At 23.8% G+C, this 13,325-nt stretch overlaps 1 protein-coding gene across 3 annotated transcripts in view; it reads left to right on the forward strand.

Moving 5' to 3' along the window:
* The first annotated feature begins 3,142 nt into the window (after positions 1 to 3,142).
* The window catches only part of LOC122849537 (uncharacterized protein PF11_0213), a 53,928-nt gene continuing 43,745 nt past the window's right edge, over positions 3,143 to 13,325 (forward strand). For 2 of the 3 annotated variants that reach the window (XM_044148261.1, XM_044148263.1), the window contains exon 1: positions 3,144 to 4,234. The gene's annotated coding sequence lies outside the window, so the exon portion shown is untranslated. Of the gene's footprint in view, positions 4,235 to 13,325 lie in introns of all 3 variants that reach the window. The other variant, XM_044148262.1, reaches the window with a different exon arrangement.

Below are 13,325 nucleotides of genomic sequence, written 5' to 3' on the forward strand. Positions count from 1 at the left end.
GCTTATATTTTATATATGTATATACTTCGTATTTTATAAATATATGTATATATATAACGATTTAAATTTTTAAACTTTTATTATAATTATAATAAAAGTTGAATAAACTTTACAGTTTTTTTTTTCATTTATATATAATCATATGATATATTAATAAATATATATTAATAAATAGTTTTTCTTTACAAAAAGTGGACCTTTCTTTTCAAATATATTCATTATCAATCGATTATTCTCGAATAAATTTTTATTTTTACTCTATTCTTTTGATGTCATTTTTTATTCTTTTATTTTTGTAGAAATTAAATTAAATTATTCACGTATACATATTTGATTGTTGTTCTTCGATCGGCTATAATTTAAATTTACTTTTCATACAGACCAATCAGCTACATTCTACAAGACGCACGTTCCGATTCAACGTCTGAATTTGAGTTCGATTCCTGTCAAAGACGAGTATTTTTGTTTTCGAATTTATACTTGTAAAATATTTTAATTATTTCATAAGATCATTTTACTATTTTAAAAAGGTTTTGAAATATTTAAAAAACTCTGTTGATCAATATCAATTTGATATATACAATAACAAATTTCAACAATTTATAATAATAGTGAAAAGATTTTACATATATTTTTGATAAATGCGATCATCAATGAGTCTTTAGAACCATATACACATTTGATTTTCTTCCAAATTTTATACTAATTTAGAGTATCAAGAGACCCCAGTATAGGGTCTTGACTCATTTTACTTTGTATGAACTGGAGAAATTATTTTTACCATAGAAAATAAAATCAATATAAGCACATGTCCTTGAAAATAATATATTATTTCAATATTAACTCATGCATGAAAAATAGTAAAAATTATAGGGGAGAAATGAAATCGCCATCATACATATAGCTACCCTAAGTACCTCATCAAGTCCATTGATATAAAAAAAATTTGACAATATAATCTTGTATTTGAAAAAATTCATATACAAGCAAAAATGCATATCATATGCAAGTTTATCATTGATTAAAGTTCATGGAGCTAAGTATCATTTTCTATACATCAAACTCAGTGCAAGTTGTATAAACTATCATATCAATGAAATAATTATATTATTCAAAAATATAGTATATATATCTAAAATATATATATAAATGACAAGTTAAATGTTAATTGCTCACATGATAAATGATCAACAAGAGAGTCTTTGCAAAATACTATAATAAGAAACATCACACACATATAAAAATAAAAGAATTTGAAAGGAAATGCCTGAGAGCGCATGTTTGTACTTGAACAACGCGTTGATATCTTTTAAAATTGGTAGGATCGGCTAGGCATGTTTTTATCCCCCACTTTTTAAATATAAAATCTCTTTGATGTTTCAATTTGCTCCTCCCATTTGTGATACGCCCTCGAAAAAGATCAACCACATGTTTACGCCTTCGTGAAACGGGCTAGCGGAGAAGTCGTAAAAAAAACGTAAATTTATGTTTATTATTAATTTTTTATTATAAAAATATTAAGTATAATTTATTATTGTTATTATATTTAAAAAATATATGTATATGCATATAGTATATATAAAAAGTTATATATTTTTATTGACTGTTTATATGTATCAATCAGGAAAAAACAAAGAAAAATCATCTAATCAAATTTTGTGTAATTTTTTGTCATGAAAATATATATTTTCATATATAAATTAAACTAATTAAGCTCAGTATGTTTACTCTAGTGTTAAAGCATATTTTTTGCTTTAATAGTTTTTTTTTTTAACGTTAATTGTTGCAGATTTGATGCGTTGATTTGAATGAAACATGCTGCAGGCTGCAGACGACAATAATATATTCAATTTTCCACATCAGCAACTGCAATAATAATTGGAGGTTTATCATTTTTTTTATGTATAATTTTATTTCGATTTTTGAATGATCAAAATCTCTTAATTGCATTGTTGCAAGATTATTCTGTCAAATTTTCAAGTCATTTGATTGTACGTTTGATTGCATAGCTATATATCTGGTTCGATGTTGATTCGAACTCGATTTTCGACGTCGAAACGAGAATGAAGGTCGAAATTTTATATATCGATTTACACCTAAGCCAAGTGTTCAATTCAAATTTAGTATGCACAATTTCGTATGTATAGAAAAATTGAATTGAAATTTACATTAATGTAGAACTTTTTTCAATAAAATAATCTTTTTATAATTTTTTAAATAAAATTTAATTGTAAATAAATCGAGTGTACATATATTTTTGCCATATACTCTTTTTTTTTTTTAATATAAAAATTGCATGAAAAAATTTAATTATTAATTGGGTATATTGGGTACAATTAACAGTGTGTTTTTAAAAGATTTTTTAACAAATGACGTGAGTATATATCTATAAATATATATTATTGTAATCTGTTATTTTTATTTTTCTAAAATTTTTCATTAACTTTCAAATATAAATATATTCATGCTTATTTATAAACATGAGTCATATATATCGTTCTTATCAAGATAGCCATATACAGAAATATAAAAAAAAAACGTATACATATGTATATAAAAGAAAAAAAAATAATTTTCAGATTCAAATATAGCTGAGAAAATAAAATTATCAGCCAAAACTTATGCTAACAAAATTTTTTGACAAATAATTGTCTCATTTAAATATGCAAATATTTTATTGACCATTATTTTCAATATGAAAAATCATTTTAATATTTTTAAGGCTCGTTAAAAACAATTGACTATTTTAAAACGACAGGTTGATAAAAAAAACCCTTATCTCTAAAAAAAAAATAGATAAAAAGTTTATTTTATTTATAAAATATATATATTATACTATAGTTATCTCAATTTTTTCTAAAGGTCAACCGAAAATTTAATGACTCATCATTATCTCTGGTTTTTTTTTTTTTTCCTTTTTTTAGAATATTATTAAAAATTGGTTATCAAATATCATCAAATTCGTCGTCATTGATAATTTAAATAATATATATATATAGTGACGGTCATGGTACATCAGGCGGAGTCAAATTATAACTATACTTTTTAAAAGGGCGTCCGAAAAAACATAAGGCGTGCCTGATAAGAATTATACTGTGGAGGGACAAATGGGCGTAGCTTTTGCTCCCAACTAACTCAACCTCAGTTGCATTCAATCCGTCGGTTAGAGAGCACGTTGCTCCGAATTGTTATTTCAAGTAAATGTGAAAAAAAAAATCAAAAAAATACATTAAAGCTCATAAAAAAAAATATTTTTAAACAAAATTATCAGTTAAACTTTCAACTAATAATATTAAACGTAAATAACATAAAAAAACTAATATTAATTATTGCATTTAATTATTGTGCAAATAAAAATACTGAGTAAATAAAAAAAAATAAAAAAAATTTACCAAAACACACAAAGCTTCCGGGATCCGTCGGACAAAAATTTTTATTTAAAAAAATTAATTTATTTTAACTAAAATAAATAGTTTTTGTATTAATTTTAAATAATATATTAATTTATATTTAAGAATAAAATTTAAATAGTTATATTTTGGAGCGTAAAAGTGATAATAAAAGCTCATATTTAAAAAACGTAATTTTTAAAGCATAAGAAGTGGCCGGCGCCCCAGAATTAAAGGGAATATAACCGAAGCCGCCGGCGGATTTGACGTTCTGGAAGCATCCAGGAAGAAATTATCAAACTGATAATAATAATAATTATTTATTATTATTAATTAAAACAATCAATTATTATAAAAGTGTTATTCAAATTATTAATTAACAGTTTACTTATTATATTAAATTAAAATTTGTATTATTGTTTTTTTTTTAAATGTGAATATATTTTTGGATATTGAAAAATGAAAGTGATTGAATTTTCAATAATTATTTCAAAAGCTTAATATATAATATTTATTTGATTTTATAATTTTTTTTTTTTTTTGATAAATGTTTATGATTATACTGAGAAAAATGTAGACCACAGTGTATTGTGAGAGTGGCAGGGTGTTACCTGTAATTTTTTTTTTTCTTTTTTTTTATCTGCAACAAAAGAAAAGTTAACATTATATATTTATTTAAATAAATAAATATATTTTAATTATTATTTTTTTTTTTTTGTTTTTACAATTAATTTATCTATTTTTTGGAGTTATTTAAAGTGAATTTATTGTTTATTGTGATTATTGGAATGATACCTTAACATTGTGTGACATAACCATCACAGTGGAGTTCTGTTTTATTGCTGGTGAGTTTAATTTGTATATTTTTTAAATTAAATAGTAAATAGATATAATTTTTATATTTACAAAAAGCTAGTTTTTCAATTAAATTTAACTTAAAGTTAAATTTTTTTTTAGATACATTGCTTTAAAATTAAAAATAACAATGAAATTTAAAAATAGTTTTTATTAAATCAAAAAATAAAACAATTTAAGTATCTATTAATTTAAAAAAATGCTCTTAAAGTATTTTATATTTAATATTTAAATATTTTTATTTTGTTATTTTTGTCTTGTCTATAGAAGCATTGCAAATATATTTATGTGGTTTTTTTTTTTTTGTGCGTAGTAGTAGATTCTTCTAGGCACTTCTAGGCACGTACACAGTTTCGAAAAATTTAAATTTAAAAAAGAAAAATACTTGTTTGAATTCTTTGAATAAAAAAAAAATATATACTCAAAGTTTATGGATTTTTTTTTTCTACAATATATGTATATGGTATTTTATCATGTACGATGAGACTTTTTCGATAATCAGTTGAAATTAGACACTTTTTTTATTGTTTATGTTAGCTTGTTTGGGATTTCGATAGACATATACCGGAGCCATTAGGGTCGTGATTGAGCCAATGATATCCTGAGAATTGTCTTGGGACTAAATGCATGTTTCCAATGCTATATTTATTCAATGAAAAATAAAAATAATAAACATATCATAAAGATAAATAAACTAAACTTTTATATAAAAGAAAAAAAAATTTTTTGATCGTTATAGAAACAATCGATGAGTTGGGCAATTTTTTTTTCTTTGGAGGTGGGTTTAACTATTTCAGGGGGTTGTTAAACTGGTAAATTTTAACATGAGCTAAAAAATAAAATAAAGACAAGAAAAAATGAAAAAAAAATGCTAAATGTTGTGGGTAGGGTATAGAAAAAAAAAAAATAAATAAGTAAATGCTGAGTATAGTTTGATGTGTATTACGATTTAAAGTGACGTGTATTTTAAAAGGGGAATATTACCAGGTGGAACACATTTAAAAAAAAATTAAACATCCATACGATTTATTTAGAAGGGTATGAAAATCAGCTTTCTAATAAAATGTCATTTAATCGAAATTGATTATAATCAATTTTGCAATACATTGCAATTAAAATTTATACAAAATATATATCAATGAATTTTAATTAATCAATACATATTTATAAATTAATTTAACACATTAAATCATTGATATTAAAAAATTTAGCAATTTTTTGATTTATTATTAATCAACAAAACTAAAAAAAAAAAAAATTTATTCTTGGTAAAAATTTAAGGCAACTTTACAGCACAATGATTTAGCAATTTGAAAAAAAAGAGGAACCCCCTGTAGAGTTTTTTTATTATTTTTCCAGAAAAAGGGAAAAATTTGTAAATATAAAAAAAAAACATTTAAATGTATCTTTTCTATAAATTAATACTTAAAACTATTTTGTCTACATTTTTTATCTTACTGAAACGAAAAATATGTTTTTCATTATTATTATTTTGTTTTTCGTCATAAATTTTATTATTTTCAATATATTTTTTTTGAATTCATACTGGAGTTATATTGAATGTGCAAAAAATAATAAATGTATATTTTTTTTTAAAATAGATAAAATGACGTATTTTAAAAATATATTTGAATATGTTCCAGCTTTAAGTCATTTATCTGTATTTTGCTGGCTTGCTTTGCCAAGGGGATATAGAATTTTTTTTTTTGAATTTTTTTTGTGATTTCAAGAGTCGAATAACGAAAGAAAGAAAAAGATAGAAATAAAATTTAAGAGAGAATAAACGAAGCAAATGTAAAGAGGGTCCACAATTTCTACATGCGGACCTGTCTCTTATGGTAGATACCTGCGGGCCCCCAAAAATCCAAGTAGAAATCACGTTTCTCAGCATTGAGAGTTTTAGGCTTGGAGACTCATCTTGCGAACGAGGAAGAAGCTGAAGCAAAAAAAAAATAAAAAAAATCACAGGTCCTCTCTGTTTTTTTTTTTTTTATTTATTTTTCAATGTTTTAAATGAAGAACCGGTTTTAACCAATCCCAATACTTGCATCGCCAAAAACTTAACCAATCTACAAACTCCATTTTACCTCTTCATCTCCCTTTTATATTTTTTAATCCACCTCTTTTACCCCACCTATTTTTCAATATATATATTCTATCTATTTATTTTTTTACTTTTTTTTATAAGACATACGAAGAACCCTCCGACACAATTCCTCAGAGTAAAGTAAGTTCTGAATACTTGTTTTTTTTTTTTTTTTGTTTTTATTTTTTTTTCTCTCTAATCTTTTTGTAGCTCAAGTCTCGTTGAATTGGGTGATTTATTCATGTACGTCCAAACAATATTAATGACATCTCTGTTTTCCTTTTTTTTATTTGTAAATTGACATTTGGATTTTGAGTTTAATGGCTACACTTGGATGGACAATTTTCAAAAAGCTTTTTATCATATAAGATTTTACGCTTTGGGTATGTTTTTTTTTTCTATATCTGGAGAAAAAAGTTGATTCTCTATGGTCAGTATGATTTTCAACAAGAGAGGGTGAATTTATCACAAAAAAAAAAAAAAAAAATGTGATCATTTAACTGTGCGTTCACAAGGGATATACTTTTTTTCCTGAACCAAAAAATTTTAGTTTAAATATGAACCAACAAAACTTACACGTGTATTTTTCAATTTTTAATATTTTTTTTATTGATATTTTGAGTTATCAAAGCTACTTGGAGTATATTTTTATATTGGAGTATTTTTTTATTTTCAAATAGTTATGAGTAAACAACAAATAGACTTTTTAAAGATAAATACTTGATTGATAATTTATTATTAACCACTTTAAAGAGTTTTTAAGATACAAAGTAAATTGAAAATAGATAAATAAACAACAACAAAAACATATTGTTATTTTAATAATAATATTTGGTTTATCATAGTTGTAATTTTACTTGTTAATTTAATTCGTTTAAATATATTTGTTATAAATTTTTGCCAATTTTAATTTTTTTTTTCTCTAATAGTATTTCATTTAATTTCTCACATTGTCCTCGTATTTCACACGTGGCCTGTAAATCAACGTCACTTTTTATATTTACATTCATTTTTGATTATATATTTTTCTTCTTTTTTTTAAGAGTTTGTCTCGCATGATATCATTGACATTGAACTTCAGGTCAAGATTAAAAATTCAAAAAGAAGCAGCTTAATAAGTGATGAGAGTCACTGATCAAGTCAGACATTAAGCATCTGCATAATAACACACATATTTGACATGTAAAATTTCATATACTTGTATTTGAAATAAATAATAATAATATCAATTTTTTTCGATCATTTTTGGAAGATTTGTCCTTCTTCATATTTTTTTTCAACACTTCCCATGTTCATATATGTGTACAACATTTTTTTTTTTTTCTCTTTACAAATGCGTTGGCAAGTATCAGATTAACCCTCATCTTTTTAACCCCTCATCATTGGTTTTTCCTTTTTACCTCTCTTTCGATATTTTTTTTTTCTTATTCATATATTTTTTCTTTTGGTATATTTCTGTCTTCTGACTCGATCTGATGACCCCATCGGATCTATTTCTTTTCATCCTTCGTATTTTAACCCGCTGAATAAAAGCTTCAATCACTCACATACATATAAATACATACAGTCTAACGAATAATAAAAAAAATCCAAAGAATCCTGATTTCAGACGCGATATAATGTTTTTTTTTTTTTCTCTTTAAATTTTTTATTTTAATATATTTTTTTTAATTTTATCATTATTTCATATTTAATTGGCTTTTTTTTTTCTCTTATTAAAGTGATAATATTTTTTTTTCGTGGAAACTATTTACAATGCTATGTAAATATTTAAAAAAAAATTTAAAAGAATAAATTTACTTTTTTTTTTTTCAACATAGTTGGATGTAAAGAAAAAAAATATTATCAATTGATAAAACGTCATTTCTTTGTAGTAGTAAAAGAAAAAAAAAAAAAAAGGAAGGTTGATGTTTAATTTTTTCTACTGTATTGAAATCAAGTTTTATTTTTATTATTTTTGTTTATCAGCTTTTTATCAATACATCATCGTATTAAAAATAGATAAGTGCCTTTTTGGTTTTTTTTTTTTTTTTCGAACAGTTAAAGTTGTCAAAGGTATACTCCAACATTTTTAGATAGTTACATTTTATTTAATAGTTAAATAACATATGTCGTTCTACTTGTTCAAAATAAAAAAAACAAATCCCTAGAATGATTAACAGTAAAGAGGCGTAAATCCATTGCGGACATGTGCTTTTTTTTTTTATACTTTGAAATATATGAAGAAAAAATTAAAAGGTTCACAAAGATGTGAAGCTCTGTTTTCCATTACCCACAGTTATACTTAAATTTTTGTTTTTTTGTTATTTATAAAAATAGAATAAAAATATTGTGATAGAAAAAAAATTTAAAGATCCCCCCAGCTATTTTATCATCAACTTGCTTTTTTTTTTGTTATTAACGCTTTTTGACTTTCAATGCGACGACGAATATATAAATTACTAAAAATATTTTATTTCTGATTTATTAACGAAAATTAAACGAGCATATATGTATACATATGTACTATAGTTTTTTTTTTTTTTTTGATCGTTAAAATGTATATCGTACTGAGATATATATGCGAAAAAGCACATGTATGCTTTATAAGGTGTAATGACTAAAAGGAGCATCGTGTATACATAAGAAATGTGAGCATACAACAACCCTATCCGGTAGGTTTGGCATCAGGGCGGTTAGCCCTTATCGGATCACAGAGAGACTCTCCTTTTCCTTAAACTATATATCGAGAAAGACCACAGGTGCAAAGCGCACATAGGTTACATCGTGTTTACGTGTTGCATGCTCGACCGCCGCACCAATACACCAACTACCAAGTATGTAAAGTTACATGCGTATATATTTATATTTATATATATGTGTGAATAATATATAATAATGCACTTATAGTACCATATACCACTCCCACGTTCAACCGACGCAATTTACCTCAATTTCTCCATTCAATGTGCTTGAGAGTACACTCAAAATTGAAGATCATAAATTTATATGTGCATCAAAATTTATGACTTTTTGTACTTGCATGTTAGAAAGTAAAAAGTTTTTTTATTTTATGAATACAATTGTGAGATAATTGTGAAAGCTTTAAATTGTCAACTAAGTATCTTTTATGAAAAAAAGAGAATAAATGAATGAAAAATTTTTGGCGCAAATCAAAATAATATTTCATAAATTTTTTAACAATTTAAATAATTTTTTTTTTTTAATTTATAAAATTACAGTTTTATCAGTAATTAAATGAGATTTTTTATTTTAAATCCAAATATATTTTGCACAATTCAAAATTACTCAAAAAATTTAAATTTAAAATTGATTCAAAAAAATGATGAATAGCTTGTAATTTTCTTTACGAACGAAATGAGTTTTTGTAAAAATGATGAAAATTTAAAAATGAAAACTAGACTGTTTTTAAATTTTATGAATAAATAAAACTTTATATGAAACAGGGAATGGCGCCAGAGCGATATATAGATAGACCGGCAAAACTTCTCGCACGCCACGCGGTTTGATCTCAGATAACATGCACAACTAGGTTACTCTTCGTTGTTGCGCCATTTGGCTTAATTGGCAAACTAAAAAATAAATAAAAGTATTAAATTAAAAATAATAATAATTATAAAGTTGATAAACAAAATAATAAAATAAAAAAAACATTTAAAAATAAAAAAAAACCCTGAAACATTTTGACAATTTCAAAATATGTCTAAATATTTTTTTGTAATGTTAATATTCAGCTTTAAAATTTAACACTTGAAAGTATATTTTTAAAAAAATGTTGACTCATAATTTGACATTTTTTTTACATGTTAAATTAAAAAATTTAAAATGTTAATTTTCTGTTAAAGTTTAAATAACATTTTTCATATTTTATTTTCTGTCTAAAATTTTAGTTTAAAATTTTGGGCAAATGTTAACTTAACATTGTAAGATTTTAAAAATTTAACATTTAATTTTTTTATTTTTACTCTCTATGATGATGATGATACCCGCATTTGTTTTGATTCCTTTTTTTTTAAACTAAAAAAAATCTATACTTCTTCAATTAACGAAAGAATTTGATACTTAACAAAGAGACACACAACCATAAGGTCATAGACACACTGTTAAATAAATTAAAAAAAAAAGAAAATGAGTGTCCAATAAGATGCATAATTAATCGAAACAGAGGCCAAATGGAAACGACGTCGTTCACGTTGGGCAGTGCTCGCTATCCGGTTTGGTGCCCAACTAAGAGATTTGTATCTTCTCTTTCATACTGCCTCGGGGGTTGGAGGTTTATCGGCACGTTGATTCCGTACATACACTGCAATATACACATACTGTATATAATATAATGTACATTCGAAAGGCGCGTCATTCCGGAAACTCAAATGATCAAAAAAATTTTCTTATTTTTGATAACAAATATTGGAAAAAAAATTGTTTCAACTATATTTTTAAAGAATTTGTTTTTTTCATTTTATTTTTCCTTATTATTGTAAATTTTTTGTTGTAATAATTTATCCCTTATCAGTTTTAAAATAAAAATTAAAATAGATTTTATAAAATTAGTATCTTAATAATAATATTTATATATTTTTTTTTTCTTTTTTTTAATTTAGTATATTATTTTTCTGCTTTTATAAATATGTTTAATATCCATTTTCATGTTTTAAAGTTTCGTGATTAATTATCCCTCTGTGAAGAATAATTACTAATTAGTTGACGTAATTCCAGTAACGAGGTATCTTTTTACCCTGTTATCTTTAGTGAATCGTAAAATGCAATAGCTCGGAAGTGTTTTTTTTACTTTAATTTTTTTATCCTTTAAATCCCTATTTTGTGTGTATTATTTTTAATTTTTTTTTATAAATTCATTCGTCTTGCTTTTGTATCTGTCCTTTGAATGCTTTTATATTCGACATTTTGAATAACTGACAAGAAGAAATAAAAAAAAAAAGTATTTTTATGAGAATAAAAATTCGTATATAGTATTATATTGTCACTAGGTTTTTTAAATGGAAAAAAAAGGGAAATAAAAATATAAAGTTGGTTAAATAATGATGACAATGAAAAAAATAAAAATTATTCGTAAAAGCAGAAAAAAAAATTAAATGAGGATATATAGAGGAGGATATATAGAGTGACACCCAACGTCGCGACAGTGTATAAATAGGAAAATTATGGTTATCGTTGTGCAGTGTCCCACACTCACTCGACCAGCAATTGTCCACCCCGTTGACATTACATATATTTATAAAAATATTTTTTATTCACTACTATGTACATTTGTATACTTAACTGTGTAATATATAATTAACTGTGTAAAAACATCTATTATATACGTGGCATGTCATGAAAGTGATCACAAAAAATTTGCTATTTCGAAAAGCACCAACACATTAACGGTATATAAAAAAGCACAAGCGCCGAAAAAGTTTGTTCAAAGATGAAAAAGTCATTCATTTTTACACAATTTTTATTGTTAACTTAACGTTCAAATAACAAAAACAAAATAAATGTAAAAAGAAATCAAGTTTACTTGAAAACATGTTGGTGGGCCCTTTAATATTTAAAAAATTTTTTTTTTATGTATATTTAAATTGAGGTGAAAAGGGCACATCTTTACTGTTGACCATTCTGAAGATATACATGATTGAAATATGCCTTTTTAATAATGATAAATTTCAACAATCTGAAACTGTTGCTTTTGACAATAGGTTTTTTTTTATTTTTTAAAGAAAAATTACAAAAAATATATGGCACTTACAATGCTTTACTATTGATACGATGATATATTAATTAAATTTGTTTTTTAACAGCTGAGAAATGACAATGATAGTTTTAGCTGTAATTTCAAGATGTTTGAATGATTCTAGAATCTTGAATTTGTTTTTGCAATTACTGGCTTTACTCAATTTTTGTAATAAATGAAAAGCTATTGATTAATAATTTGAATTATTATCACTAATAATAATTTTACGAGAGAACAATATATATTTTTTTAAAAATATCTATATAAATACAACGATTATTGGCTAAACATATACATGTCTAAACAAACGTATATCGCTTTTTTTTTAAGTTATTGTTTTTCCAATATTTTATTTTCAAATTAATCATTTACACAGCTTAAGCTTATGTCTTTATTATCGATGTAATTTTTAGTCAAACATAGCGAGCAATAGTAAATAGTTTTTGCAATATATATTATTAATTTCTTTAATTTAAAAAAATATTATTTATCTGTTTGTATACAAGATTATTTCTTAAACTGGCTGCTAATTTTTGGACTCACTCAAAAAAAAAAAAAACAACATTTGTTTAGAAGAATAAATTTATTACCGCAAGAGAGACAAATTTCTTTCCATTTATAAAAATATCTTGATTTAGTAAATTTTATTCAATGTTGAAATGAAGTTTTCTCAGTAAAAGACATATGATATATTTTCCATATATATACAACATATAAAATTTAGCGATATATATGAATCAATTTTTTCAAGAGTTTTTAATAAAAATCACAAACAATTGAACAAGTTTATATCTAAAAAAAGACTCAAAATGACTTTTATGATTGAAAGTCTGATTATATATATTTTATTCTAGTAATTTTTTCAAAGATATAATACTGTGTGTGGGTTTATATATATATATATATACATCAAATGTATACTTGATTTAATTTGACAAAGCTCTTAAAGTCAATGTTTCGCTAGTTATAACATATATAAACTCACAGGAACAACATTTCTACAACTTCGTAGCATCCTTCAAATACCATATACATTCAAAAGCCCTTTATTTTCTATAGAAATCAAACTTTTTTATACAGTTTATAGTTTGCATATATATATAACTTTGAAATTTTCAACAAAAGCTTATTGTACAAATAACTAATCAAAATACTTTTATAAGATTTAACTTTGAATTATTTAATTAACTTAAATTTAAATTACACTTATAATTTTGATTTGATAAAACTTTATTTTTTAATCTCAAATTATTTTTGTGTG

This window comes from Aphidius gifuensis, linkage group LG2 (assembly GCF_014905175.1).
Source record: "Aphidius gifuensis isolate YNYX2018 linkage group LG2, ASM1490517v1, whole genome shotgun sequence".
NCBI classification, from domain to species: Eukaryota; Metazoa; Arthropoda; class Insecta; order Hymenoptera; family Braconidae; genus Aphidius; species Aphidius gifuensis.